General features: G+C 48.1%; 1 protein-coding gene across 3 annotated transcripts in view; it reads left to right on the forward strand.

Annotated features, from left to right (window-relative positions):
* The first annotated feature begins 322 nt into the window (after positions 1-322).
* Positions 323-16,168, forward strand: part of nrip1b (nuclear receptor interacting protein 1b) — a 50,340-nt gene continuing 34,494 nt past the window's right edge. The window contains exon 1 of one of the 3 annotated variants that reach the window (XM_023962199.2): positions 323-605. The gene's annotated coding sequence lies outside the window, so the exon portion shown is untranslated. Of the gene's footprint in view, positions 858-16,168 lie in introns of all 3 variants that reach the window. The other 2 variants (XM_023962200.2, XM_023962201.2) reach the window with 2 other exon arrangements.

Genomic DNA, 16,168 nt, shown 5'->3' on the forward strand with positions numbered 1-16,168 from the left:
TGAGGTCATGGGGTCGTTGGAATCTGCCCAGCTACTGCCAGCCTAAGGTGGGGATCATCCTGGACTAAAAAAAATAATTATTATAATTTACACATTTAAATCAAATTAAAGAAAAATGCCCAAACGCGCGTGATCATCTTTTATTAATGTTCCCCTGAAAGTGATATTTTGGCTCGCGGGAACGAGCACCACTGTCTCCGCGTGATTCATATTTGATAAAAGCGCGCGCTTGGCCACGCGCACAGAACTGAACCATTTCTTTTCTCCACTCTGCGCGTGCGTGGGCCGCAGCTGTGGGGCTTGTTCCTTTAAGGGTGGTGTCAGAGCGGGGCGGGGGGAGGAGGTGTCAGAGGAGGAGGAGTGAGGCAGTCTCTCACTTCTCCACAGAGGAGAATAAACAATCCGCTCGCAGCGCGCGCTCCCCACCTGAGCTTGCGCGGAAACTGAACATTCGAGTCGATATTCGGACTAAGGCTGTAATTTTTACTCCTCTAGAGCCCCCCACCCCGTGCTGTTGGAGCTGCCCCCGCTGTCGGAGCTGCCGCGGCCGGCTCTCTCTCCGCCGTCAGCCGAACAGCGATGCGCCTCTCCGGCGGAGCGCGCAGGTAAGGGGGGGGGGGGGGGTCTGGGTGCTATAACGGGGAAGTCTGGGTGCTGTCATGTCATGTCGGTGTGGGGGTTGGGGGGCTGTGTCACCGCTGCCCGTATGGCGGGTGGGTGGAACGGCGGTCGGTGAAGCAGGCAGCGGGCCGCGCGCAGAGGGATGTCGCGGGAATAAACCTGCTTCCGCTCCGCCTCACCGTTCTCCTTCATTACCGCCCACGGAGCGCGTGTTTCCAGGCCACGGCCTATCTCACGTAAGTTCCGCATGTAGCCGTGCGATGTGGCGTGCGTGCGTGCTCTCTGCGTGGGTAATGCAGGCGCGCGCGCCGTAGGACAGTCGGAGGAGCGTGATGAGCGCAGGGATCTGCGGAGCGCGATCCCCCCTCCCTCAGCTGCTCCAGCTTTGATGACAGTTTGAGGGAACGGTTCGGAGCGTGCGCGCGCGGTTTTGTGTGTGTGTGTGTGTGTGTGTGTGTGTGGGGGGGGGGGGGTCTGGATGCGCGGTGGTTCCGGTCTGACCCACAGCTTGCTCACACACAGACGCTGTAGAGAGGTCTGCAGTCCAGTCGTCCAGGTTTATCACGGATCATCTCAGGATCCTCTTCAGTGACCACTCTTTACACCTGCCCCCCCCCCCTCCAGTGTTGTTCACGCGTGGGAACAGGCAGGACTATATGGGATGCTCAGTGGGACTCCAGCTGATCGGTTGTGTGGTTCTCATGTGTTGTTGGACTTTGCATCAGCGTGGGGGCACAAAGGTAAAGTTGTGGGTGATTTTTCCGGGGTGGGGGCAGAGTTCAGGCTTGTAACATCCTGATGTTGTGATAGCGTGACAGAGCCGCTGCAGGAAGGGTCAAACATGGAGGCCTCTGAGGAGCGTCTGCGTCCGGAGGTTTGGCCCTTCGCCTCTTTTTTCCCAGTTTCAGCCACTGGATTGACCTGAACTCACCCACTCAGGATGCTCCACACGGGGCTCCGCTCGTTTCCACAGTTTGAATAGCACTGGGCGGTTCCACCTGAGAGATTGTCTCACACAACCTCTGTGTCCCTCAGTTGCTTTGACAGACATTTGCGGTTGACCGTTGTGTCCTCGCCTGGAACTTTCGAACGGCCAAATGCAAATGATGGGACAGCCTCTGAGCAGTCACAAGACTGGACTCTGCACTCTGCGCTCCGTCCACCGGCTGCTTTTCATCACAGCAAAGCTTATCTGCCAACAAAACAAGAGCAGCGCCACTGCGGCCGCATGCAGGTGGCGTGCTGGGACGCGCCGCTGCGTGTTCACAGGTGTCATAAAAATGTTTTCCATGGCCTCAGAAGAGGAGAGGGTCAGTGCTTTCATCTCTGCTCCGGACCAACAGAGGGAACTCTTGAAAACCGGTTCACTGCAGAGAAACGGGCCGCGGGAGGCGGCGGCTGTCGGGTCTTGACTGTGGAGACGCTGAAGAAGGAGGGAAGTGACGGTACAATCTAGCAGAGAGCAAGAGCCATGCATCTGCTGCAGAGTTCTTGATTTATGACAGAGCTGGGAGATGCCCAGCGCAGGAGCTGTTTGCCACCGAACATTGTTCAAGGGCACTTTGGCAGGAGACGACGAGGATCAGACTTCCAGTGGAAAGTTATTACATTATAGTTAGTGTGCTCAGCAGGACGGAGAACTGATGGGATGCAGTTACCATGCTGCTCCACGAAGCATGCTGACATGTAGGACCAGTCTCTGCTGCCATCGGCATCCGTCACTCAGGTGTGACTGTTTCAAAGCAAACTTCTATCCCGTCATTCTTTTTGCTCATTTCCCAGTTCGGTGAAGACTTTGTGCCAAATTCTCATTTGGATCCAAAAGCATCTGAATGCAAAATAATTGATTCCAAAAAGAATTTGATGCTAATGGAAGGTTTTTAGAGAAAACAGGGGTTTGTGCTCAAGTGTAATGTAGAATTTGTCGTTCCCTAAAAACAAACAGAAAGTGTCTGGTTTCCCTTATGGGACTCTCAGAGAGACTCTGAATTGTTCTGCAGTTTTAGGGGAAACCGTTTCAGCGTGACTCCTGTTTCACTGGGGTGTGTTTATCTGGAATCTAAAGTAAATGTAGACTGAAAATGAAGCGAGCTGAAGGCGGAGACCCCTGGACAGGATAGCAGTGTCATCAGGTTACAAAAGCCCACCCCTGATTTCAGAAGCAGCTTTGGGACAGACCCAACTTCACACCCAGTGTTCCTCATGGAGCTGTCCTGCAGGAGGTGGTGTGAGAGAAGCTAACCTGCACACCTTTGTTTCTGTCTGTGAAAAGAACAAACTGCATCCACTGCTGCCCATTTTTTACATGGACTTACTCTGCATCCTAATAAGTCTAAGGTGCAGCTTTACCACCAGCTCACTTTCTGACATCAATAGTTTGAAACTGTCAGCCAAGTGAAAACAGAGTGACTCGTCCTCAGAATAGGGGCAATTTAGATTTGGACTTTTCTGAATTGATTAGAATTTTCCAAAGCACAATATTGATGATAGACCCTCTACGGTTCTTGGGTTTTCCATCCGTCCGTCTGAGTCTGGCCCAGGGCGACGGCGGGGTACACCCTGAATTAAGTCGGTTCCCAGGTTTTGCTCTTTGTTTTTCTTTCCTGGATCTCTGAGACCAGCTGTCTTTGAGCCCGTCTGGACGGGTCAGCAGTACCCCTCCACCCTTTATGTTTCCAGCTGCCGGAGGAAACCGGGGAGAAGAGAACAGAGAGATGTTTATACCAGGATCTGCTGCTTTAGGGGGACAATTCTGACCAGTGCACCCCGTTTGGAATCCTCATCTTTTAATGTTGTGGAAATCTGTCACATTCTGTTCTGCAGAACTTGATTGTTCATTGGTTATAAGGCAGGGGATTTGCACCTCTGCCCTCACGCAGTGAATTCTTTGGGAGACTCACATATTTATCTGAAGATAGTTGGAACGCTGTCAGTGTTGGAGAGATGACGGAATGTTTTTGCTGTGTTAGTTCATAGAACATGTGATGTTATCTGATGATAGAAAAAAGAGTTAATAAAGCAGAGTAAATGTCTAATGAGATGCATGTGTGCTACATGAAACCAACACAACGGAGCCTTGATGCTGTGTAACTGAGCACACCAGGCAGAAGGGTTCAGACGTCTCGGCAGCGTTCTGATCTCACTTCCTTCAGGGGGGCATGAAAATAGCGATGCAATACATCTGTAGTAGCAGATAATTCCATCAGAAGATTGAACATTTTTTTCTGATAAGCCTCCTCAATAAAGCTCTGCTGTAAGCATCACACTATAGAGGTTAGGGCTGCACCAGATGAGGAAAACTCCTGATTTGCTATATTAGTAATCAGAATTGCGATATATGAACAAATAGAAAATCATCTAAATGCATCATTTCCATTTCACTGCAACAGTTTAATGTGAATAAGAGTTAATTATACTCTAAATGACCCTCGTCTACATAGGAGGCCAACATCTAACATCAAAGGGCTGCATCTGATTGGTCGACAGCATAAAGGGATTTATTTGATTCGTTAAAAACTTCAAACTGCCATAAGATTGTTTTAGCACATTTAAGGTAACCATTTATTGCAATTTTTGCCGTCTTCTGCGATCTGCCTGTTGCACAGCCTGATTTCGCGATTACAATACATTTGTGATTTATTGTGCCGGCCTTACAGAGGTCCCCTTCCTCAGCTCTTCATGTTGGGCTTTCTTTTTGCGTGTGTTCAGGGGGCTGTGAGGAGGCGTGCAGCAGTGGGATCATCTCCTCTTATTGCTGAGATGTCAGGATTTCATCAAGATATTTGTCTGGAACACCGTGACTTCAGAAATGCCCAGAGGCTGCCTCTGAAATGTTCAAAATCAGGAGCTGAGCAGCAGAGGCTGATGCTGCTCTGAAAATGAGATCACTGAGCGGGCAGCCTGTGCCCCCCCACCCCACAGGGGGCTGCTGGGACGATGGGGGGCTCTGTTTGAACAGTTCTATCTCATTCAGAGACGACGGCTCTGGCTCCTCTTGGCGTTTCTGCTGCGAACAGAAGGCGACCAAAGTCAATGGAGCTTATTTCGATGACAAAGCAGAATCTGCTAAATGCAGCTTTATGGCTATTGCTCTCAGATGGAGGCTGGAAGGATGAAATGTGTGGAGCAAAGACGTCCCCCCCCCTCCTCTGCAGTTCCTGAGAGCTGCTCTAACCCGGCCTCATCTGTTGAATGGCCCCCCCCTCCTTCACCCTCACCTTCAGCTCGCCACCCTTTGCTTCACCTTGGCCTTGGCACAATGACGGGCCCTTCAATTATGTCTGCTGATTGATCGCTGCTGATTGCAGTTGCTGTGAATTATTTAGACTTTGCTGAAGCTGCTCGCTAAACGGGAAGCAGGCCAAAGGAGCAAGTGGTTGCAGGTCAAATGAATGTAGTCCTGTGAAGCCCTGGCTCTGGCTGCTGTGGGCCGTGAACCACGGCTGCCTTCTAGTGCAGCGACTCCCACAGAGGCTCCGCTTTGGTTTCACTCTCTGGACTCTCAGGAGGTATCGCCCAATGAGCTTTGACCACGATGGCAGAAAACCAACTGCTGCCATTTGTTGTTACTGTCATGCAGTAAAAAGTGCCCGCCCCTTCTCTCCCCCTGCGTTAATACCGAACACGATCCAGGTGTCAGGAGTGCCCAGTTTCCATGTTAAGTCAATGCACAGACGCCATTAGAAGTCCTGCGCTGTTGCGTGTCGAGAGTTTGGATTGGCCTTCTTTGGCAAAGAAGGTGTCTCGCGTTCACCAATCAGAGACTGAGGCTATGACATGCTGATGACGTGATGAGTGGGTGGAGTCTAGAACCAACATGGAGGAGAATCTCATCATTCTTCTTGTGACCTTCATAATATTTTCTTATTTGCATCCAGACGATAATAAAAAGTCCCTTTAATTTTATTCTTAGTTTTTGTTTTTTCCTCCTTGGACTCATGCAGGATAGCAAGTCATCAAACCGGGTCACAGGGAGACTCTGAATGATCTCACCAACCCAGACTTCAGTTCATGAGATCCCATGAACAAATAAAGCTGATGTCTGGACATATACCATGTTTTCCATGCATTGTAAATGAGATGTACACAGACACCGTTCCATGTAGCGATCAGGCTAAAACTATTGACAGTAGCTCCTCCCACTCGCGTCTGGAGTGTTGAGTTTCTGAACAGGAGTTTGACGCGTGGATCCGGTTTGGTGTGAACGCAGCGTAACACCTGGACCTTACGTCTTTTCCCCTCGCTGGGCTTTGGACGACTCTAGCGGCTGGTTGTTTGTTTTTGGCGTCTGTGCCGAGTGTGGAAGCATCAGTGAAAGCGGGCTGACCTGCAGCATAGGACCGGGCCTGTACGCCACGCATCATAGCATGTCCCTGGCGTGGCCTGAGAAGGCCAAGGGCTACAGGTTAGAACAAGGGGTTTGAGCTGTGCGGTGGGGGCGCCGATTCTTCAGCCGGGCTTATTTTGTGCAGGTCATGTGGCGGGGGGTGCAGGTGAGAAGCTAAGTGGAAATGCCACTCATTCCTGAGGAGTCCCTGGCCTCGTCAAGGTTAGTGGTTTGTCTTTGCAAGTTGAAGGATTGATGCATGAGCCTGTCTGACGCTGAATTCAGGGACCAAGGCTGTCGCAGGCAGCAGCTCTCCTCCCCCCGCCCCCGCTCCGTTTTGCAGGCTATCACAGCGCCCCGTCCTTCCCAACTTCTTAGCAGCCTGTCCTTTTGGGAACCTTGACTAGCCCAGGCAAGGACACAGCGTCTGGTGCAGTAAGCCTGTGCAGAGGGGGAGGCTTTACGTAACGCTCTGCTTTAAAACGGGTGTATGACTTTCCTGACACGGAGCGGCACACTGCACCACAGCTCACCGCACATGTCCCCCCGGCCCCCCGAACACGGAAGGGGGCAGAGAGATCCCTGCAACTTAATTATGTCTTTCTCTTTTAAAAGCCTTCGTTTGAAATTAAATTTTCTCAGGCAATTAACTAAAGAGGAGTTTTCAGAATTTATGAATGAAGGATGGATGCGACGCACAGAGTGACGGGAGAGGAGGGCGGGGCGCTGCATGTGCAGCAGATGCAGCCAGGCCGTGTCTCCTTTTTAGTGCAGAGGTCTGCTGAAGCCCAGACTTGGTTGAAGTTGGAGACCTGGAGCTGCTGGTCTTTGGCTCTCTGCGCTCTGATTGGCGCGGCGTGCAGAGGACGGGCTTTCCCCGCTTCCTCATTCGTCTGACGGGCCTATTCCAGACACGGCTGCATGTAGTGCCGCACATATTCCTCACGTTCACATTGTTGTGTTCACTGCCCAAATCTGTTCTTGGCTTCAGCTGGGATTGTGTAACTTTTTGGCTTCTGGTGATGAGCTGAGCTGTTGCCAGGCAACAGGGGACCTGAGCACAGTGACCGTGAACAGGCAGAAGGATCTGCATCCTTTCATGAGGGTTTCTTCTAAAGGAATGCCACAGAATCTCCCTGAAATGCCTAATGTCTGCTTGTTATTCCAAGGTAGATGTTTGTCATTTACCCAATATGATATTCCATTAAAGGAGCATTAAGACCTGCCTTGTGATGGCTGTGGAATGACCGATTCCCTTCAGTCTGCTTTCAGCTGGCAGCCAATACCTGAGTGACTCACCGGTCTGTGAATAAATATCTTTAGCAGAACGTGTCTAAGTGAGAAATGAATGCACTCCCACGCCACAAAGGAGGATTGGAAGACATTTGGCTCCGAGCCAGTCTCCCACATTCACCCGGAGTGCTCTCCTGGATTTCTGAAACACGCTGTCCTTTTGTGAACCTGCAGCCCGCATTTGAATGCATCAGTGAGAAGCTGTTATTCCGAGCGGGCCGGTAAACAGGCCGGCACAGCGTGGCTGAGAAGGGCAGTTTTCTAATCACTGTATTAGAAGGCTCACAGAAGCCGTCTGAGAGGAGCTGCAGAGCCCATGACTCCCGGCGGCCGGATGACCTATTACGGAGGGAAAATGGACTGGTGACCAGAAGATTGCTGGCTCATGCTCTGCTCACCCAGTGCCCTTGAGCAAAGGCAATTAACCTGAATTCCTCCAGTAAATATCCAGCTGCAGAAATGGAAAGAGATGTGCAAGAGCGATAATCCTGTAAATGACTTTGAATAAAAGTGTCCACTAAGCAGGAAGATTATTACGCCTAATAGAATCATAACTTGTTTTGGAGTATCAAGGACTGCTGAGCGTGCACATCCACGTGCACACACATTGCCTGATATCCCTGTCTTGCTTTGGCATTAAGGCTTGACTTTCAGTCAAGTTACTTTCCAGCAGCTGATCCAGTCATGTGACACCGCCCACCCAGCCTCTCTGCATGTTTACGAGGATGAAGGCTGGCGTGTCAGCAGCACTGAGGCCAGCAGCCCGGCTCCGGACTTCCCTGTCCTCTACTGAATTCCAGGGAGGCAAGCCGAGAGACGTGCACTCCAGTGTGGAACTGAGCCTCTTTAGTCATCTTCTCAGTTCTCAGTCGGTGATGGCAGCACATGTCAGGGAAAGGCCATCTCGTGTGATTCATGCCCGCTCTGAGTCAGCTGCTCGGGTTCCTGCAGTTGCTTTGGGTGTGCAGCTGCCCTGCTGTTGGAAGCCCGCTGCCTGATAGAGTGACTTTGGAGCGTGCCGCCGTCTGCGCTCAGGCATCCGTGCTGATCCGTAAACATGCCTGCCTCCAGGACTCATCCGCATTTGGCTGAGTAAGCCAGAATTCGACAGCGCTTGATGAAGCCAGTTCCACTTCATCTAGTGCTTCTCTGAAGATGAACCATCAGGGAGCACGACGCGAATGCTTGACAAGTTTTTTAGACTCGTAGGTGGTTCCGTCTAGCTCTGGGTATAACTTCTGAAAGTGGGAGTGTGTTGGTCCAGCTGTAGGGTCACAGCAGCTTCTCTGACCTGTGACCCTCGACTGACACAGACGGCGAGGAACTTTCATCAGCAACACTCTGTGCGTCGGTATTCTACTGGGAAAATCCGAAACACGACGTGTTTGTCTCACTGCCTCTGCTCTGCAGCAAGCAGGGATTTATGAGGCTCAAGCCCAGATCCATCCTTTCTATCTACAGAGGGACTGACTGGCCTGCAGCTCTTCATGGGGTGTCCACACCTGGGGGCTCTCAATGGCCCTTCAAGGCTACATCTGCTCTTTAAACATGTGTATCTAGTTCTGTAGAATCTCCTTAAGGAAGGATTTTTACAAATCTCAAACATTGTTTTAATGCTGAAAATCCGTTTTAAAAGTTGTTTGAACTCTGTTGTTTTATTGCTGCTAAAGCTTTTTGCGTGTCTATAAACCCTTTGAAGTGTCTTTATATGAAGGTTGGTGCTGGTTTGGCTGAAAACAGTCACATGGTGATGAGATAAGCAAACGTAGGCATTGCTCTGGATTCAGTTTAGACAGGAATGCAGGCGGCGGCGGCGGCGATGGCGGCGGCTCAGAAGATCCAGGGAACGCCATAGTCCGCTGCTGCTCGGCACCAGTGTGAAGCCAACTCTGGTTTGACTCTCCAATCCTGGATGCTGGAAGAAGTGACAGTCCGTTTGAGTTTTGTTCATGTGTCTCTTTCTTAACTTTAGACAAAGGCAGCTCAGTGGTCACCCCCTCTATCTGAGCATGAAAAGGTGCTGATGGGGGGGGCTCAGACCATCTATTTGCATGTGTAGATATGTAAAACAATAGAATGTGATGCTCTGAACATGATTCTCTCCTCTGAGCTTCTGTGTGGGATTGAACTGTAGAGAAAACCTGAGAAAATCAAATGCTTCAGCTTCAATGACTTTATTTATCTTTGTCTTTTAGATTTTCTTCTTTCCTTTTCTTCTTTGTACCATTTTTCCAGCACACATAAACTTTCATGTATTAAAACCGTTCTGACATCATCATATTAAGCTGGTTTCAGACAAGATTGCCTGTACTTTTGCTGGCATAACTCCTATTATCTTAATAATAATAAAGAAGCTTGGACTCAGTCAAAAGCCATTTTAATGGGCTTCAGTAACTTTTTTCAGCATGCTATCAGCCCTAGAACTTTAACAGTTCAGCTGTTTTAGGCGTCTCCTTCAGATCTATTAGAAAAACTGTTCTGTGCATAAAGTCTGTTGTGGTTTTCATGCAGTTACAGTTTTTCTTGAATTGCAAGAACAGATGTTTGTTTGGTAGAGAATCCAACTAGTCTTGTTACGGTCTACAAATGATCAATGGGTGGAGTCAGAGTAGTTATCAGGTATTTTTGGATAAAAAGGTATTTGGGGAAGTGGGTGGGGCTGGCGTTCCATGATTCTTAGCAGGTTAAAGCAAAAAGTTTTGTTTTTTTCTGAATCATGTTTCAGTGCAGTGTGTTTCTGTATCTGTAAAGTCCTTTTGCCATCTCAAAGCTTGTTTTTTGGTCAGTATTCATTCCATTTGTCTTTTTAATTAGATTCTGCAGAAGTTGTTCCTACATTCCTGGTAGATTTCTGGAGGAACTCCGTCTCCGCAGTGAGATCCATAGTTGGAGAAACACTTGGACAGAAACATCAGAGATGAAATCATCTCTGCTAGCTTCTACATGTGGATAATTTCCCCCAGTTTTAATAGAAATGTTCAACTAGATTTATTCCAAGACATTGACTCATAATTCAATTGGGATGGTTGCTAGTCAATTGACGTTTTTTTTGTTTTTGGACCAGTCGATAAAACCCGATCATGTAGACGATACCTGCTTCAGGTTTCATTCAACTACAGCAGTTTAAATGTCACAACAGAAAAGATCTGTCATTTGTTTTTTTTAAGTTGTTTAAATAACACTAGATCTAGGGCTGGGTGATATAGAATTTTTTAAATATATTTTTTTTTGCCATCAGGCGATAACGATATATATCACGATATAAACCAAATAACTATATTTGTCAAATTTGAACTCTCTGCTAGTGAGACAAATGTGTCATCATCAGCAGGTTGTTTAGATTGAAATATTGAAATATTTCCTATCACACTTTAAACACCGGAGAAAGGTAGCTTGCTACCTCTCGGTGGGTGGAGTATCCTTACCCCTGGTGGAGGAGTTTAAATATCTGGGGGTCTTGTTCATGATTGAGGGAAGACCGGAGCGTGAGATTGACAGGCGGATCGGAGCGGCGTCCGTAGTTATGCGGTCGCTGTATCGGTCCGTTGTGGTGAAGAGAGAGCTGAGCCGAAAAGCAAAGCTCTCAATTTACCGGTCGATCTTCGTTCCAATACTCAACTATGGTCATGAGCTATGGATCATGACCGAAAGAACGAGGTCCCGAATACAAGCGGCTGAAATGAGCTTCCTCCGTAGGGTGGCTGGGCGCTCCCTTAGAGATAGGGTGAGAAGCTTGGTCACTCGCGGAGAGCTCGGAGTAGAACCGCTTCTCCTCCACATCGAAAGGAGCCAGTTGGGGTGGCTCGGGCATCTAGTCCGGATGCCTCCTGGACGCCTCCCTGGAGAGGTGTTCCGGGCATGTCCCACTGGGCGGAGGCCCCAGGGGAAGACCCAGGACACGCTGGAGAGACTATGTCTCTCGGCTGGCCTGGGAACGCCTCAGGGTCCCCCCAGAGGAGCTGGAGGAAGTGGCTGGGGCGAAGGAAGTCTGGGCATCTCTGCTTAGACTGCTGCCCCCACGACCCGGTACCGGATAAGCGGAGGAAGATGGATGGATGGACTTTAAACACAACAGAAGCCTGAAGGACCACGATTAAAGCAAAAGCTTTTAAGTTTCAAAAGAGAACATAAATAAAACAGTTCCATTTAAAAACAAAACATTAATCCTACAAATAAATTCTAATGTTTTACAGAACAAACATAAATGAGCAAACATTTTAGTCAACATCCAGTGAATAATCTAGTAACTAAAATCAAATAGTCTTCTGGTAGTTTAGCCTGTTGCTGCTGTGCAGGTCTGACCGTTGTTGTTTTTGCTGGAGAATTATCCTTCATTTCAGAGGTTGAACATGCTTGAAGTCTCTGATTTAGCTGATAAAAAAGGTAGTTCCAGTTCCAGTAACTGTAAACTCAAATTCAAACATGAACAGATTTAATTCTGCTTCCAGGTGATTACAGTTTATCTAAAATCATAGCAATAAACAGCCTGGAAGCAGTTGAATGTTTTGGATTCTTCTTATTATTTATCATTAACATTAAAGCTGCAGCTCTCATGACGGGAGGGAGCGGGGGGGATTCATACATTTATGAAATACAGTTTTTATTAATGAATTAATGTTGTTGTCTTCTTCCACTTTAAACTGGTCCGTGTTTCCATTTAGGTGACAGACTCGTTAGCATAGCATCATTAGCATCATAGCATTAGCGGCTAAAAACAGCGCTGTCTCCAAATAAACCCTTTTTATTAATCAGTCTGTTGCTGCTGGAAGTGAAGTAGCTTCATCCTCCACTTCTGACTGGATGTTATAAAAAATTAGTTCTGCTGTTTCCTCGGCTTACACTGAGGTGAAACGGCGGGTGAAGTGGCCGCGGGGATGGAGCGTGTCTTGCATGCTTTTGTGTCGCGTGCAGAAATTCATCAAAATGACAGCAAATTACATGACCAAGTTTGCCTAAACGTTAACCTGCCCTCTAACTTTTACTCTTATAAGAGGAGAAAATGCTCACAAGTGGCGACTATGAATTTTCTGACCCTTTAAAATAAAAGTCTATAGTGATTGACTTTTGATTGATTGATTGACGGTTGTATTTGAATTCCTTTACTACTCACTTAATAGTGCATTCGCCATTTAGTAGTGCTGTCTGAATCTACAATTCCAAAATCCACTGGCCTAGAAATTTCCCAGAAATCTCTGCAAAAAAGCCAGTGTGCTCACTAGATCGGCTAATATAGACCACAATGCATTGCGTTGAAACAATTTTTGCTCTAAAAATGTATTTAAATATATTTTTTAAATAAACTATCAACGTTTTTATCTTCAGAAGACAGTGGACTCATAAATAATAATCGCAAAACACTCATATTAATTAAATTTTAACTTTGTGAAATTAATGACGTCATATCCGCTGCTTAAAAAAAAAAAAAATAGAGTAGTGAGTAAGGTGTCTGAATTGCTTTTAAAACTCCGGCCACTACTTAGTGCCACACTAGATAGTTTTTTAGTAGTTGCAAAGTAAGTTACATCACGATATATTTAATATTGTTTGATCGCCCAGCCCTAACTGTATCTAAATATTTAGATAATGGGTGAGTGAGTCTGTCTGTTTTTTTCAGAAACCCCCATGTTCAACAGAAGGCTGATTATTGTGACAAAATAGCGACTGAATTGTCTTCATTTGGTTGGAGCCTGAAGTAAGCCGTTTTCTATGCGTGACATCACATTCTCTCAGTCCATGAGACGTGGGTTCATGGGCTTTTTCTCACAGATCTGAACTTCCTTGTTGAAGCACAGCAACTCCTCATTAAAACGCTAAAAAAGGGTTGTTTCCAGCTGTTGGGCTGATGCTGCCGTGCACTCACAGCACGTGTTACAGGGAGTCCTGCGCTTGTGTACTTTGGTTGATTATCAGCCTCTACCTTCTTATAACCATGAGAAGTCCCAGGAGAGCTGCACCACACCCTGATGTACTTAAAGTTAAGCCTTGTTTATGTTACAGAAAATGCAGGAACTCTAGTGAACGTGTGCAGTAGCCTTGTTTTTCTTTTGCACTTTTGCACACACACACACAGGTGCACACGCACAGCCGTTGTTGCAGGATTTGGGCAAAGAACTGTCTTATTCACAAGACAGTTGCTTGTGAAACTGTTTACGTGCTTAGAACTGCTTCTGGCACAAGAGCCAGACGAATGCGCTTTATCCAGGCCTCCTTCTGTCTAAGCCACATTACCTCTACTCAGCATTGACCTTGGTTCTTACCAATAGGCGGGCAGTGACACCCCCCCCCCCCCCCCCCCCCCCCCGGCAGCCTCCTTTGGTAACACCACAACCTGCACCAGCCTCTGCTTTTCCATCCAAAATCAATTTGCTGTGGTCTTCTTTTCCTCTGGTCACGCTTGGCCCTCTGCTCTCGTACAGTTCGCATGTCCAGCAGCATGTAATCGAAGACGTTGTCTGCGATGCCATCGGCAGGCGGTACAACACCAAGCTGCCAGGTTTGGCGGGGGGTCAGCCCCTCGCCTGGTTCGGTGGTGTCAAACTGCGGCAGATGTAGCATTTGAGAAGATGCGTGTTTTCCAGCGTCTGGGGAGATCTACGCAACAATGCAAACAAAAGGCTGACATGTAAGGAGGTGGAAGTGTTTATGAAGTTTTTTAAAGGTCATCATTAAATGTCAGTCGGACTGCAGATCGCTTCAGCGCACAGCTAAACAAAGGTTGCTAAGCAACACCAGAGCGCTGGAGTCATCACCATGAATGCCTGATGACTTTTGTCAGAGGCATTAACATAAAAATGTGCAGTCAAAGGTGTGTGTAAAAGAGGTATTTCACGCTGAAGAGGAAAAAACGGCACTTTTCTGAATGGCGGGGTACTCGCCTCTGAAACATGACTGGGTGGGGGCGCGTGGGAGTCCAGGGGGGATTTCAGATGCATCTTATGCTGTCGTGACAGCCCTGAAAAAACCAAAGGGTCACTGCCTTGCTCCTCCGTGTTAAAGTGAGTCTTGGCTCAGGTGAAAGCCCCCCCAACGAGAACAGGCACGTCATTTTTCAAGCTGCCTGATCTGTCATATTTTTACTGGTGTCAAAGGATCCTGTGTGGATTCTATTTAGCCTTCTGACGCAGCTGAAGACATGAGATAAAGGGCAAGGGGAGGTCAGCCCCGGACAGCGTTTGTCGTACGCAAAGGTCCGGATTTATTCTGGAGCGGGCTGGTCCACAGCAGAACCAGAGGAGGACCAGAGAAAACGGTCCTGCCTTTGTTTCCTCTCTGCCTCCACTGTCTGCCTCCATCATCCTCTGCAGAACTCTTCGCACGATCTTAGCGAGGGAGGAAAAAAGAGAAGAGAAGTGGGTCAGGGCGACCTAGTTTTTTTCTCCCACAGTTCACGGAGGCAGAGGGTGGCGGTGTTATCGTCGGTTAGACGAGGAGCAAGGCCTGATGGGGAGGCAGGGCCTTGTTGGGAGACACAGCCGCTCAGAAGTGGGTCAGCGGCAGAGGCTACGTCTTGTAAACGGCTTGTCATCTCGGGCAGAAACGCTGCACATGAACCTGGGATTAAACCCCCCCAAGCTGAGCACTGCAGTCTCTCCTCTCGCCACAGCGGCACACTTCAGAAACACTCGTGCTGTAAGCCCCACAGCAGGAAGGGGCTCAGGGAGGTACTGCCCCCGTATGGAGGCCCCCCCCGTTCGTCAGCGTTTGATTTCTGCAGTCAGGCAGAACAGTCTTCATGCATTTCTCTCTTTCTTCTCTCCTGTTTGCTTCACTTTATTCAGGTCAGATCATTTTACAGTACAGAGCTCAGCTGTAGAAACCGGTCAAACTGCTGCTTATTCAGCTGCCCCCCCCCCCCATTTGTATGTGTGTCAAAGATAAGCATGCAGATTCATAATCTTTTAACATTCACAGAAAGTTTTTCTTTCTTTAGTTGAATTTGGCTAACTTTTCCATTTCTGCATGTTTCCGATCAGACTGATCAGGGTTTCTACAAACCTCCTTCAGGGACGTTTGGCTGATCCTTCTGAAGCTGCAGAGAAGGAACCAGAGAGGGTTGTCAAGGGGCCCGACATCACGCCACCCTCCCTCACTTCGTGTCCTGTCTCTGCGTCTCAGACAAAGCAGGATAACACGCTTTTCATCTCCTCACTAATAATCGCAGCAGCTGTTAGGCTGAGCCCAGGCCGAAAATCTGTCCGGTCCTGGAACCGGAGTCCGCTTCAGCATTCAAGCCGGGCAGATCACTCATATTTCATGATATGGAACAAATCTGGCTGTAATGAGTCTCTCAGGACACTCCAGCGCCTCCATCAACCAGTCTGTTTTTGGCTCTTCAGCAGAGTAGATCTACAGTGGGCCTTAAATATTTCAACAAACTCATCTCCCTGATTGGAAAACTAGATGTGCAGCGTTTGATGATAGGAACATATAAGCATGCACCAGTTATTATTTGTGTCACTTATTGTTGATTTTTTTTTTTCTTGAGCCAAGAGGACAATATAATGGAGGGTGGGGTTTAACCTGGGAGGGGTGGAGCCGGTCCCATAGTTCTAGTGCTGCTCTTAATTCCAGAACAAAAGTGTGTCAACTTCAGACAAAACTACAAAAAGATGCCCAGAGGAGCTCTTCCTGGAGCCCAGTTCAGGTGGTTCACATGACGGCATCAGTTCTTTCATGAAGGGCAGGCATGTCCAAAGTTTTCCCGGCCTGCAGGGTCCTGTGATGAAATCCATTACATGCCGCCCCCAGCAGTCTGTAAGAACCATGATTTCTTGATTGTTTTTGGTAAATTACATTGTAAGCCGTTGTAAACCTGTGGTGACAACCTGTGCCTGCTTAACCTTCAGCGCCTTAGGGGCCAAACAGGGGAACAGATTTATCTCTGTGATCAAAATAAGAAAACTTTATTTTCCTCTTCACTGGAGCTAA

Source organism: Oryzias latipes, chromosome 14 (assembly GCF_053564925.1).
Source record: "Oryzias latipes strain Hd-rR chromosome 14, Olatipes_Hd-rR_3.1".
Classification (NCBI taxonomy): domain Eukaryota; kingdom Metazoa; phylum Chordata; class Actinopteri; order Beloniformes; family Adrianichthyidae; genus Oryzias; species Oryzias latipes.